The sequence below is a fragment of the Palaemon carinicauda genome, chromosome 4 (genome assembly GCF_036898095.1).
Source record: "Palaemon carinicauda isolate YSFRI2023 chromosome 4, ASM3689809v2, whole genome shotgun sequence".
NCBI lineage: Eukaryota > Metazoa > Arthropoda > Malacostraca > Decapoda > Palaemonidae > Palaemon > Palaemon carinicauda.
Window position 1 is genome coordinate 96,454,340 of NC_090728.1, and position 13,657 is coordinate 96,467,996.

The 13,657-nt window shown below is 48.9% G+C and overlaps 1 protein-coding gene and 1 pseudogene across 2 annotated transcripts in view; both read left to right on the top strand.

Annotated features, from left to right (window-relative positions):
• Positions 1 to 13,657, top strand: part of LOC137640072 (methylated-DNA--protein-cysteine methyltransferase-like) — a 137,855-nt gene that overhangs the window by 49,145 nt on the left and 75,053 nt on the right. The gene's annotated exons all lie outside the window — the stretch shown is intronic.
• On the top strand, positions 1,017 to 1,135 carry LOC137640341 (5S ribosomal RNA; annotated as a pseudogene).

Consider the following 13,657-nt stretch of genomic DNA (forward strand, 5'->3'; position numbering starts at 1 on the left):
AGACATAGACAGCGGTTGTGCGGAGGAAGTCGACTTCCGTTTTCACTCCTCCAAGGCGCTTTCTTCCAGACCCTGCAGGGCTCCAGCACCCCTTTCTTTCAGCCTCGTCGGCCTAAGTTATCGGACCGGCTACAACAACTAAGACAAGGTGTCCAATAGCAGTCCCCTCCTGTCAGGAACAGGTAGCACGGGAGGCTCTCCCGGGGGGGCATAATCCTAGAGGGAGCGGCAGAGTTCACGAACTCTAGGATTGGTAACCCCCCCCTTGCAGGTTTCACGCTGGGAGGATGCCTAAGGTTACTCATCCGGATAACAGCTTCCCGATGCCGATTCTTGCACGATCTCCGTGATCAGCCAAGGATATCGCGCCTGCCGTTTCTGTCAGCGAATTCAGTGTCACTGAACCTCTATGCCATAGGGTCGGCAAGAGTTTGCCCGTTTGGGTAGAATGATCCATGCCTTAGGAGAAGGTCCTCCATAGGATCGTCGACGGCTTCACCCCCCGGCTTCTTCAGTCCATCCTTTCTCGTAGGAAAGTATCTGAGACGGGAATTCCGTAGTCGACCTCTCAGCTCTGATCAAGTTTGTCGAACAAACTTCGTCCAGCGTGGAGCAGCAGAATCGATCAGACTGGTAACGAGGCGACAGGATTTCTTAGGCCCTGGATCGGAAGGACGGGCACTTTCAGTTTCCATTCCATCCATCTTCCAGGAAGCTCTTGGAATTCAGCCTAGACTACAGGTATTCCTGCTTAAGATGCAGTGTGGCGATCCCGCCGTGGCATCGCAGGTTTTTCCCCAGAGAACTCTCCCTGCTTTTCTCATGGCCGCTCAGGAGCAGGCTTCTGCCTCCTTCGCCTTTTGGAGGTCTGGTCAACTCCGGTAGGCTCGGGTTCGACCTTCTTCAACGCCGGGACAAGCTTCCGGATCCTTACCATGAGTGGGGGTTCATGGTAATTTGCTAGGAGCCTTCTCTTCTTTGGCCTCAACATCTGGAGTATCTAGCCATGATATTGAGTCAACGGCCTTACCACGTTGGAAACCCCGCTTCTCGTCCGTCCAGCGAGGTTAAGCAACGTCGGGTCTGGTCGGTACTTGGATGGGTGACCGCCTGGGGACGCCAGATTCTGTTGCCGCCTCCTCCGAGCCTTCCCTTCAGTTGACTGTGGCAAGGCTGAGGAGAGTCGCAGTACCTGTTTTCAGTCAGGCAGAGCTTTCAGCCCTACCTTGGAACGTTTCCTAGGTCTCTTTTCCTCATTGACCTGTCTAAAGTTCCAAATGGTTGCCTCAGGATAAGTTCCCTGTGGGGCGGCCCAAGTTCCGGTGGTTTCAAAGCAACGATTAACTGGACTTTCTGGCCTCTATGGGACCAGCGGAACGATTAGACCTGCAATGGGTGTTGACCTATGGAACCTCTTGATGGGAGCGGATATTCTCGTCCTTTCCCCACATTTTTGATGCTGTTCTCGGACTCGTCAAAGAAAAGGGGGGGGGGGGGGGGGCATGTTCCGGTCCAGGCCTATGGTCAGGACCTGAAGGATACCTCTCCATCATTCAGGCAGGCTTAGGGGCTGTAGTCTGGCCCCTCTACAGATCCTACAGCTCCTGCCGAGTCGTTCCGTGCGCGACGACTTCATGGTACTTGCGTGTTCTAACCAGCAAGGGACGCATTTTCATACCTTCGCATCTTGCAGTAGAGATGCTGAGATGATTTGAGATCCTCTCAATACCACCATCGGCTCTCTCATTCCGGGCAGAGGAATGTTCTCTCCGACTATCTGAGCAGAGCCTTGTAGAGAGAGTGTACCTGGGGGTCTTTGGCCTTGAGTAACCAGGAAGTCCTGGCCTGGGGGACCTGATCGCGACAGCTTGGAACCTCAAGCTTCCACTGTTCTTCCCCCCAGTCTCAGACCCCGAGACTCTTTGGCAAGATGCATTCCGGTGATGGTGGGACAACATCGACGCCTGCGTCTTCCCTCCTTTGTTGTCTGTTGAGAATGGGTCTCAACAAGACCAGGTTGTCTGTTAACCTTTCAATGGCCCTGAGAGCTCCACTGGGACTATACGCAGAACGGTTTCCGGACCCTCTGCTTCCCCTGACAGAACTCCCGGGAGAGCTTCTCCCACGGCACAGGCTACTCAAACAACCACACTGCAACATCTTTCACGAGCCGGGGCGTCACTTCGGCTTCATGCCTGGAGACACTACGCCTCCTCCTCAAGAAGAGACAACCCGCTACAGTCGCGGGGCGGAGGTCGCGTCATCTGCGATAGTCATCCGCAGGGGTCTTCCAGGCGAAGTGGAGAGTCTTCTGTAGTTGGTGTCGTGGGAGATATACCTCTTCCCTTGAGGCCTCTTCTCCAGCAATAACGAACTTATTGCTTTTCGGCGGGAGGAAACTCCTTTCCGCTCTCGGCAATGAAGCCTGTCGCTCAGCCTTTCCCTGACTTTCAGGCTGAAAGGAATAACTTTTTCCTTCCCGCTGGACCTTTCCTCGCTCATGCGAAGCTGCGAACGTCCCTGCCCTAGTCGGAGTGAGACCTCCAACATGGAGCATGGCTCAGACTTTTTAGTCCCTTAAGAGATCTTCTCAAGACCCTTTACGTCAGGCCTCTGATCGTATTCCATCTTGGGGCTCCTGCTCACTCTGCCGCGGCCAGTGTGTAAGCAATCTTCTTGGTCTCGTACGACTCCGCCCTTTCTAAGGAATGGGGGAAGGCAACATTCAGGTTCGCTCCTGAGTTGTTGGCTAGACTCAGAATCTTGGGGACCCGGCCCTTCGGTCCAATTCCTTCAAGATTTTGAGTCACCATTCTGTATCTGATGACCCAAAACCTTCTCCTTCTTGCCAGTAAAAGAATCGAGGGGTTATCTTTGGGAACAGCTGGAGTTTGTCCTCAGTTGCAGCCGGGTTGGGAGCACAAGAAGGACACGTGGGAGAGTCACCAGTATACCTCTTCAGCTCGGACTCAAGGACATTCATCTCGACCTGAATCCAGACCCTCCCCCGTCACGTCGCCCTACAGCACGATGTCGGATACATCGCAACGTCCCTCGCCTTCGAGTAATACTATTCTGTGACGCAGGTGCTACAAGCTGGAGTCTGGAAGCGTCTAATGACCTTCGCAGCCCGCTTCCTGCTGGGCGTGACCCACAGGAGTATCGATACGTTTCTATCGCTCTGTGGTGGCTACACAACAGCTGGTCTAACCTCAGGCTCCCTTTTGGACAGGTAGCAGAAGGTTTTGGGCATTGTTATCAGGTTTTAGTCTGCATGAATGAAAGAAGTATGTCTGGCCCTTACTTCTTTCTTCATCATCCCCTCTACTGGGAAGCAGCATCCTGGTCTCTGCTTAGCTGACCTCAAACCTCTGCAGGTAAACCATGCTTCCTTGTGTTCCGAGTATTGAGTCAATACTGCCGCGTCCCCCATACCCTGACGAGGTGGTATTGGGAACGTCCTAACCCAGAGTTCCTTCTGGAACTCCAGGTCAACTGCCTAGGACGGGTCACACTTCTTCCTTCACACACAAGCTTATGTAGGCCACACGGTTCCTTGTGGAGCAAGGAACTTGTGAGGTGCAGGGACTCCTTTTCTCGAGTGCGACTCACTCGGATTCTGAGTCCCCGGGTAAAGCCAAAGCCAGTATGGCTGGGGACTTTCCACCCTTCCTAAGGGGTAAGTCACCCAATGTAATTAGCGTGGTTTGTATTTCGGTTACGGAACAAATGACAAATTCGAAGATAATTTGTATTTTTCCTAACTATACAAACCTTAGCTATTTACATATATTTGCTCGCCAGCCCTTTCCCCCAAGACAAGTCCTACCTCTTAAGTGAAAGTGAAGCAATTCACCGGTGTGTGAGGGGGGGGGAGGGGTAGGTAGCTACCAGTCCCCTACCCCCCTACCTCCCTGCTAACTAGAGCGGGGGTAATACACCCTCGTTAAATTTTAATGGCTCGCCATTTCAGCTACGCTAAAAGGTAAACCCAATGTAAATAGCTAAGGTTTGTATGGTTAGGAAAAATACAAATTATCTTCAAATTTGTCATATTTACTGAGATGTTATCATCCCCTTACTGTTCTGTATAACAAAAAAGTTGGTCCTATCTAGTAATACTGTAATCTAATACTCGCTGATACTCTAGTGTATATTACTATAATATATGTACAGTAATATCACCATAGTACAGCTTAACTGTACTGTAAGCGTTCAGTGTTTTCGTTCAGATGACTCACATAGCCTACTCGTTTTCTTGAAGAATGACGCACTGATTCTTTTTACTTACATAGTAGTTTGGAAGGATTGACTTAACAACATTTAATGTGCTCAGTATAATCATATACTTTTGCTGTATTTTTGAGTAGAATCAAAATAAGAATTAATTTTATTTTTACAGCAAAAACATTCCTTTCGGATTGTTGAGTAGGTGTACGTATTTTGCCAAGATGACCGTCGACGGTATGCTCACATAATCTCATTGACGAAGATGTAAAAATTGCTGAAACTCAATAATTTTTTTATTTTTTATAATTTCTGAAACAGAAATATAGCTTATTTCATGAGCTAAAAACATAAATACTGTATCTTGGTAATAGTTGTTTTTTTTAAAGAAACAAAAAAAAAAAAAATGCATTCAATTATGGTACTGTTCAACAGCTAATCTCTCTCTCTCTCTCTCTCTCTCTCTCTCTCTCTCTCTCTCTCTCTCTCTGTGGTAGATATACGAGGTGCCTCACACTGAGGGACCTGGGGAAACCCAAACATAAAATAAGGCAAATAAGGAAAGGTAAGGCTCTCTCTCTCTCTCTCTCTCTCTCTCTCTCTCTCTCTCTCTCTCTCTCTCTCTCTCTCTCTCTCTCTCTCTCTCTCGGATCATAGCTTAAAATATCCGAATTTGCTTCGGAAGCATTATTGCATTCTAGAAAATTACAATTATTTAATTAGTTAATTGTGTTTTAATAAAACATTTATATACTTTTGTTTTAAATTTCGGGTGTATTTTAACAATCAAAGTTTTTTGGGTGCTGTGATCAGATCAGCTGATGCATATAATAATCAGTAACAAAGAGCATTGTTTATACTATATCTCAATTTATTCAAAACATCTACTATATATAGATAATATAGTACTGTATTTCATAAGGATCAATGTGTTATAAGCTATCATAATTTTCATACAATACATTTATAGCTCTTATTACAGTATTAGTCTCTCTCTCTCTCTCTCTCTCTCTCTCTCTCTCTCTCTCTCTCTCTCTCTCTCTCTCTCTCTCTCTCTCTCTCTCTCTCTCTCTCCGTAACAAATGAAATCTTTGTTTCTTTGCTAAGTTTCTATTGAATACTCAGTGATGGAGCCATAATAAATAACTACTTAAGCTTTATAATCAAGCACCACAGAGCTAAAAACTATAAGTTGTTCCGTAACTGGAATGCAAACCTACGCTATTTATTAGGGGTTATTACTTTTAGCGAAGCCTGCTAACTATTCTGCTAGTTAGCAGGGATAGGGGGGTTAGTTTGCTACCGCTCCCGTTCACACACCGGTGATTTACCTCACTTTGCTTTTGGTTCGGATGGTGTACGGTTGTTGTCGTTCTTCATCCTTCGCCTATTTATGGACTCCCATTAATGTCTTTTGTTTGTGCTTTCTCTTTTATAAGTGTGTGTGTGTTGACTTATGCGATCATGTGTACTTGCCTTGGATTCGAAGGTTGGCCCTACGGAACCTTCACATCGGCCGTGGCCACCAATTGCCATTCCCTTTGTCCCGCCTGTAGAGGTCAACGGTGTGATAGTGGTAACAGGTGTAGTGAGTGTCGGGAGTGGTCTGCCTCCCAGTGGGAAAGGTTTGGGCGATGGTAGAAGAAGTCAAAGCGGGATATTTCTTCTTCGAAGGTTTCTTCGAAAGGGGAAAAACCCAAGACCTCTTCTTCCGCTTCCCAATCTTCCTCCAAAGCTCTTGCTCATTTGGTCTCCTCAGGGAGACTGTCGAGTAGTAGCATATACCCTTTAATTTACGGCCAACCCCAGTTCTTGAGAGATGGTGTTGCTTCCCGTAGCGAAGCGGCCCCACCTCTCCCTGCGGTTGAGGCCTTGTCTCTGTCTCCTTTTTTACAGGTGTGGACGTCCTTGGGGCTTCCTAGTCCCCCCTCCAAGAACTCCTTGGTGCGCTTCATCATTTGTGGTGCTAGTGCGCAGTTGTCGTCAACTTCGGATGTAGATCTTCTGTCGTGTGTCAATTTGGTAGTGTTTGAGGCATCTTTTGTGGCCGCTGCCAACGCCCAAGCTCCTTCAGACTTTCCAACTGTTGCTGCCGACTCTGTCCCCCCTGAGCTTATCCTTTGAGAGTTGAACTTTGTCTTTTCCGGTCTCTCCTGCGAGTGTTTCTCTTCCTCAGGGGAGTTAACTCATGGAGACTTCTCTGTGGAGAACTGCTCCTTCTAAAGGTCAGCTTGCTGATCCACCGGCCCTCAAAGGGCGTCTTTGACGCAGAGCTCACCCTCCGCTTCGCCTTAGGAGATGGCCCTTCACCATCGGTGAAAAGGTGCCTCTTCGGCTCATCAGCCTCATCCTCGCAGCTTTCTCCCGCAGAGAAGCCTCCACTTCAGTCGTCTTTTGAGCCCTTCACCTTCGCCTGTTCCTGGACCTTCTGATGATGCTGCCGCTAGTCCTCGGATTTCGGTCCTGGACTCTTCTGTGGATCATTCCCGATCCCTGTCAGAGGATGTTTGCCTTTCCAAAAGGCACATCCCTGTTCCAGCTCAACCTTCATGCCGACCTGCTGACCTGCCTTCACTGTTCCTGTCTCCTCATTACCTGCCTGCTCGTGCTGCACTCCTAAGTGTTTAGCTGCACGCCAACCCTCCCCAGTGCACCAGTGCCCTTCAGTGTACCAGCGCCCTTCAGTGTACCAGCGCTCACCAGCATCGTGTCAGCGCCATCCAACATTTCAACGCTTTCCAGAGTGTCATCGCTCGCCAGCGTGTCATTGCTCTCCAGCGCTTCAGCGCCCTTTGGTGCATCAGCACTCGCCTGCTCATCAGCACCTTCCAATGCCCCAGCGATCTCCTGATCGCCGGTGCTCTCCAGCGCATTCTCACTGGTCTAAGGACCAACTTTTGCCAGCGCGCCAGCGCACCTTTGCTCGTCAGCGCTCCTCTGCGCAGCTGCCCTTTCCTACATGGCAGCGCTGTCATGCTCAGCGCCGTTCTCCTGTAAGTCTGCGCTCTCCATCTCACAAGTGCTCTCCTGCTCACCAGCGCTCTCTTATGTGCCAGCGCTCTCCTGTTCACCAGCACACTCTGGCTCGCCAGCGCTCTCCAGCTCGCCAGCACTTACCTGCGCGCCAACGCTCTATTGCCCACTTGCGCCAAACCTCAGAACAGGTCCTACAGGCTTCAAAACCTAAGGAACTTCACAATAGAGATTGTGACAGGTCACCATCGCCCCATTCCCCTCCCTGCAAACGCATTACAGTGCGACCACCTGGGAAAGGGAAAGGATCTTTCCGATAGTGTATTAGTCAGCAAGCAGTCTTGGTTCAGTGCCATGGTCAGAACAGTAGTGCAAGCCTTCGGGCCTGCCATGTCATCTCGCTCATCACTGACCTCCCATCCAACGGCACCAGCAGACCTACCGCGAGGAACCTTGGCTTCTTCTCCCCTGAAGAGGAAAAGAGGAGTCTCAGATGCGATTACATCCCCTAGGGTGAAACTAACTCATTTTAGACCTTCCTGTCTCTCCCGCCGGACACTCCTCTATCTCACCTCTGGTGAGGGAGCCGCACGAGGCCCGAACTTCCTTCCTTCCACCTTCGGAAGAAGTTTCTCCCTGCACGGAGAGTTCGCCACCACCGAAGGAGGTCAGGAGGGACATTCCCATCCGGCCTTCGATGCTTGAGTCCTACCTCCTTCTTTGGAAGGAATCTAAAGACTCAAAGACTCTCCTAAAGTCCTCTTCAAGGACCTCCAGGGCTACAGGAACCACTAGACACTCTAGGGATGCCCGCAACCCACCCAGAGAGGAGCTCTATGGGGTGGAAGAAGGAAACTTCGCTGCTAGTCCCACTTCGGAGGGGGAGCATAAAGAGTCAGAACATGCATTCTGGCTAGTTCTGAATCTCATTAGGGTACTCAATGGGTTCACTGACCCAGAGATACCCCCCACGATAGGGTAAAAACACAGTCTTAGACCGTGTCTTTAGCACTCAGAAACCCTCTAAGACCAGTGCAGCCTTGCCCTGGTCTCAAGGACTAAAGAATGCCCAGACTAAGATTGCCCAGACTAAGATTGCCCAACAGCTCTCCGAGCTCTTCTCCTCCCAACGTTCCAGCTCTACCCCCCAAGCTTCTCCCACCTCCTCGCGTCCAGCAGAGGAGGTATTTTGAGATCTTGGACAAGCCACGCCCAGTTCTATCTCCATCACTTTTTGGAATAGCTCACAAAGGGAGTCTCTTTAGTGAGGCTCTCCGTCCTTCAGATCTCGTTCTCGGCATCAGAAATCCTCAACCAGGAGAAGGTTATGAAGTATGCCATGCAGGGTAATTCATGGCTTGATCTGTGGTTGGGGACCCTGGGAATCCTGGTTTGAACCAAGGATATTTTCAATGAACGCACCAGGCAAGCGATGGAAACTTTCCTTCTCTTAGACACATGCACCATCGAGTTTCTTGCCCATAAAGGGTCAAACCTATGGGCAAACATCACTCTAAAATGTTGAGATAGGCGTCTGAGTGATTCCATCAGCAGTTCCCAAATGCCGAGATCACTAGGCTCAGAAACTCCTCTTTAGAGGGATCCTCTCTGTTTGAGCAAAAGGATGTGGAACATGCTACTGAGAGATGGAAGAAGTCCCACCAGCAGTCCCATCCAATGAAGATCATGACGAACAAGACAGCAGCGAAGACAACGGTGTCTAAAAAGCCCTTTCCGACCAAAGACGGGAAAGGCACTAGGCCCTCCAGGGGAGGAAAATTTCCTAGAGGGAGCGGCCGAGGCCGCAAACTCTAGGAAAGGCATTCCCCCCTCTTGTCCACCAGTGGGTGGATGCCTACATAGTTGCAGGGACAGGTAGTAGCAACGCTATCGCTTCCCATTCACGACATCTCTTCCTCCCCTGATCAGGAATCCAGTGTTAATAGACTCCTTTGTGATGGGATCAGCAAAAGGGCTAGCCCTCTGGGCAGAAGTTCACACACTGTTGAAGAAGGGCGCTCTCCAATAGGTCATCAACGAGTCCCCAAGCTTCTTCAGTCGACTCTTGTGAAAAAGGCGTCTAGAGGCTGGAGACCCGTCATCAACCTCTCATCTCTGAACAAGTTTGTCAAGCAAACTCCCTTCAGCATGGAGACGGCAGACGCAGTCAGACAAGCGGTAAGACCACGGTACTTTATGTGCACACTTGACCTAAATGACACGTTCTTCCAAACCCCAATCCATCCGTCTACGAAATACTTAAGATTCAGCCTTGACAACAGGAAATACCAGTTCATGGTACTGTGCTTCGGTCTTTCCACAGCACCTCAAGTCTTTACCCGAGTGTTAACCCTAGTATTATCTTGGACACACAGGATGGGCATCTGTCTCCTCCGTTATCTGGAAGACTGGCTAATCCTAGCGGACTTGGTGGCAACCCTTCTTCAGCACCAAGACAAACTTCTGAGGTTTTGCCAAGCTTTGGGGATCATGGTAAATCTCGAGAAGTCTGCCCTGCTTCCTATACAGACACTAGTATACCTAGGCATGATAGTAGACACCAATCTCCACAGAGCCTTCCCTTCAGATGACAGGATAATGAGGCTGAGAAAGGTCGCAATACCCTTTCTCAGAGGGGAAGAACTTTCAGCCCAGACGTGGTTACGTCTTCTCGGACACCTTTCATCTGTGCCCCGTCTAGTTCTCAACGGTCGCCTCAGTATTCGATCTCTCCAGTGGCGACTCAAGTCACGGTGGAATCAGGCCTTCGACTCCCCGGACATCTTACAGCAGAACAGACGTACCTTGAATGGTGGGTGTTAGATGAGAACCTACAAAAGGGAGTGAATCTTGTCGTCCTCCCCCCATATTTGATGTTGTTCTTGGATGCTTCAAAAATAGTGGGGGGGGGGTCCACGTGCTGTACCACACAACCTCAGGCCTCTGGTCAGAATCAGAAGAGTACCTCCACACAAATCTCTTAGAGATGAAGGCTCTCTTTCTGGTCCTTCGATACTTCACTAGTTCCTGGCTGGCCACTCAGTGGTGGTGATGAGCTAAAACACCACAGTAGTGGCTTACATCAACAAACAGGGAGATACCTTTTTGCAGCCCCTATCCCTAGCAGTATGAGATTCTGAGATGGGCCAAGATTCACTCGATACCACTATCGGCACTTTTCAATTCGCGCAAAAGGAATCTGCTCACCGACAACCTGTGCAGAGCATCTCAGATAGTGAGTACCAACTGGTCTTTGGATCATCTAGTTGCAAACAAAGTCCTAACTTTGTGGGGTTCTCCGACTGTGGATCTCTTCTCAACAGCCCTGAACTTCAGGATCCCGTTGTACTGCTCCCCAGTCCCAGACCCCAAGGCTCTCTGGTAAGATACATTCCAACAATGGTGGGGCAACATTGACGTTTACGCCTTTCCCCTATTGTGTCTGGTGAATCTGGTGAAGAGGGTACTCAACAAGGCCAGAACATTAGTCAACCTTTCAATAACTTTCATAGTTCTGCTATGGCATCATGCAGAATAGTTTCCTGACCTTCTGCAATTGCTGACGGAGTCTCCAAGAGAACTCCCTCCGCGACACGATCTACTCAAGCCTTCCTTCTCCTTTTTGGTTTCCTGCTTTGGGGCATTTCCCCGCTTTTGCTCTTTGGAACAGACCTCGTTGTCCAGAAGACTCGACACACCCAGCTGACTCATCTCGCTCCAGCCTACCTGTCTCGCACAGCCTACGTATCTCACCCAGCCTACCTGTCTCGCCCAGCCTACCTATCTCGCCCAGCCTACCTGTCTCGCCCAGAATCTGGTCTTCGTCTAGAAGACTTATCTCCCCCAGCAGAATCGTCAGGCCCAGCAAGACTCGTCACACCCAGTTGACTCATCTTGCCCGTAAACTTATGTCGTCTAGCAGACACGCCAAGCCCAATCCTGCTGTAGCTGCTTCGTCAGTTCGCAACCGCCCTCAATCCCCTGTCAGCTCGCGATCGCTCACTATAGCCAGTCAGCTCATAATCGTTTGCTAACAGCTCGTGATCGCCCATCAGCTCGTCATCACCCGCGATCACTAGTCAGCCCTCGATCGCTCATCAGCTTACCATTGTCCATGATCGCCCTCAGCTCGCCCTTCAGCCCGCGATCACCTGGTAGCCCATGATCTCATGTCAGCTCGTGATTGCCTGTCAGCTCACGATCGCCTGTCAGCTCACGATTATCAGCTCTCTTCCAGGTTCCTAGTGTCTCAGCAACCTCTTCCAGCACCTGATATTTTCCTTCAGCTCGCTACTTTTATGAATAGTACTTACCTGGCAGTTATATATATATAGCTGATATCCTACAACTCTCTTGTTGTTTCCCCTCCTCCAAATGTGTGAATCAGCTATATATATATAACTGCCAGGTAAGTACTATTCATAAAAATGGAGTTTTTATGATAAAACAAAGTTTTATGAATACTTACCTGGCAGTTATATATATATTCGAAGGCCCACCCACCTCCCCTCAGGAGACAGGTCGGGGATAGATGAACTGAAGTCTTGAATACGGGAATGATTCCTTGTACCACCCTGTGACAGGTGTAACCACCTACCTCCCAACCACCACAAGACGGATGCCTCGTTTTGAAAAATTCTGCCGAAATTTAGAGATATCAGCTATATACTGTATACTGCCAGGTAAGTATTCATAAAACTTAGTTTTATCATAAAAATTCAATTTTTCATTCTGAGGTAAAGTTGCCCTTCCCCTTTGATGGACAGCTCTTCTGCCCTGCAAGTAGATTCTCCAACAGCCATCAAAGAATCTCGGAAGCCTCGAACCTTGGTGAGTTTTCTCCAACTTCGTTCAACGGAAAACTTCTCTGGTGGGGATTGCAGAACTCTACTGACTGTGATCCTCACTTCAAGCAAGCATACTACTCTTCCCAGAAAGACTCTCCTCTTTTCGTTGTACACAGAGCGATTAAGCTCTGACTTCTAAGACTGCTTTGAGTCTCCTTGTGAGTTTTCTTATCTAGACAATACAGTACATAACATCATCCTTCGTTCTCTTCGAGTTGCACTACTTGGGTAGTGCTTCCCACGACATGCAGTTGAGGGAGCTGAGCACAATCTCCCTTCTTGTAACCTAACCCAGCACTCTCCATCAATAGAAGGTGTAAAGCATAAAGTGCCAACTTTGGTTCTCAGTACCTCACTCGCCACTTGGAACTTGTTGTTTCACACAAGTACAGTGGTATCAGTTTCCCAATGTATTGATCTTCTTAGAGCTTCGATTTTCGATACGTCTCAAGTGTTAGGCAGTTGTTTGAAGGGCCTGTGCATGCAGTTGGCAATCTTTTTTTATCGGTTCTTCAACTCTCGTCAGCATTCATGAACGTTCGTCCCTTACGAACTTTTTCTCCGCACCACGACCTCTACTATTACTACTTCTACTTCTACTAGTGGGGTGACGTGCCAGGTGCCATAGGGACGAGGTCTCATCTTCTGTTTCCTACATCTTCCCTTTGGTCACTTTTTGGGGTATGGTTACCTTACATGTCCACATCTTCATTGAATGATAAGATCTTCGTTAGTTGCACATGCGCTCTCACCTTTACGCCGCCTCCAGGCATGTAGAACATAGCTCTGCACAGCGGTTGCTGCAACAGAATTCTTCCAACCACTCACCTCTACCGCCTTTTTCATGTGATTCAGAATGAATCTTGTGAACATAATCCTTTGGGATTATTTGCTTTGCTTCTCTCCTCAAGTTGGAGAACTTGCTGGATCTCTGTCATGGTTGTGGGCCGTTTCCTTGGATCTGCTTCTCGACCCTTTACAACTGGAGCTTGAAACATAATCCTTTGGGGGATATCCCTTTTTCATTCCATTTGTGCTAAGGGATTGAATTCAGCTCATGCTTCCATTACAACTATAGCAACTTAGATTTGGGGATTCCTCTCCTCTTGTTCTCTGTCATCGTAGGCCTACACTCCTTCGGGACTGGTACAAGCAGTGAGATCCTCCTCCGGAGAGGCTTTTTCAGCCAACCCTTAGCTTGACCTCAGTCTTGTTCGTCAACCCTTTGGCAATGAGGCTCTCCTCTAGCCTGAGTTCCCCCAGCCAGTGATAGGAATTTTATGTCCAAAGCATCGACCGATGTCTTCTCTTAGGATAACTCCTTTCTCGTGCTCGAGTTAGGTTTACACCCATAGTGGCTGTAATCCTCCTACCAGTTTGGAGTTCTCGTCTTTTTCAACAAGGGTAGAGAATTTGCAGCTCAGCCACAAAGAGCATGCACATCATCTCATCCCCCTCACCTCTTGAGGTGTGATGGTGGTTCTCTCTATAATCTACGCGAATCCGAACATCTGTTCGGACACCTGGATTCAGGCGTTACATCTTATTTGTAGAACAACATGTTTCATAAAAGTATCTCCGAGTTTCTACAGTCAGTTCTTTCCTATAGA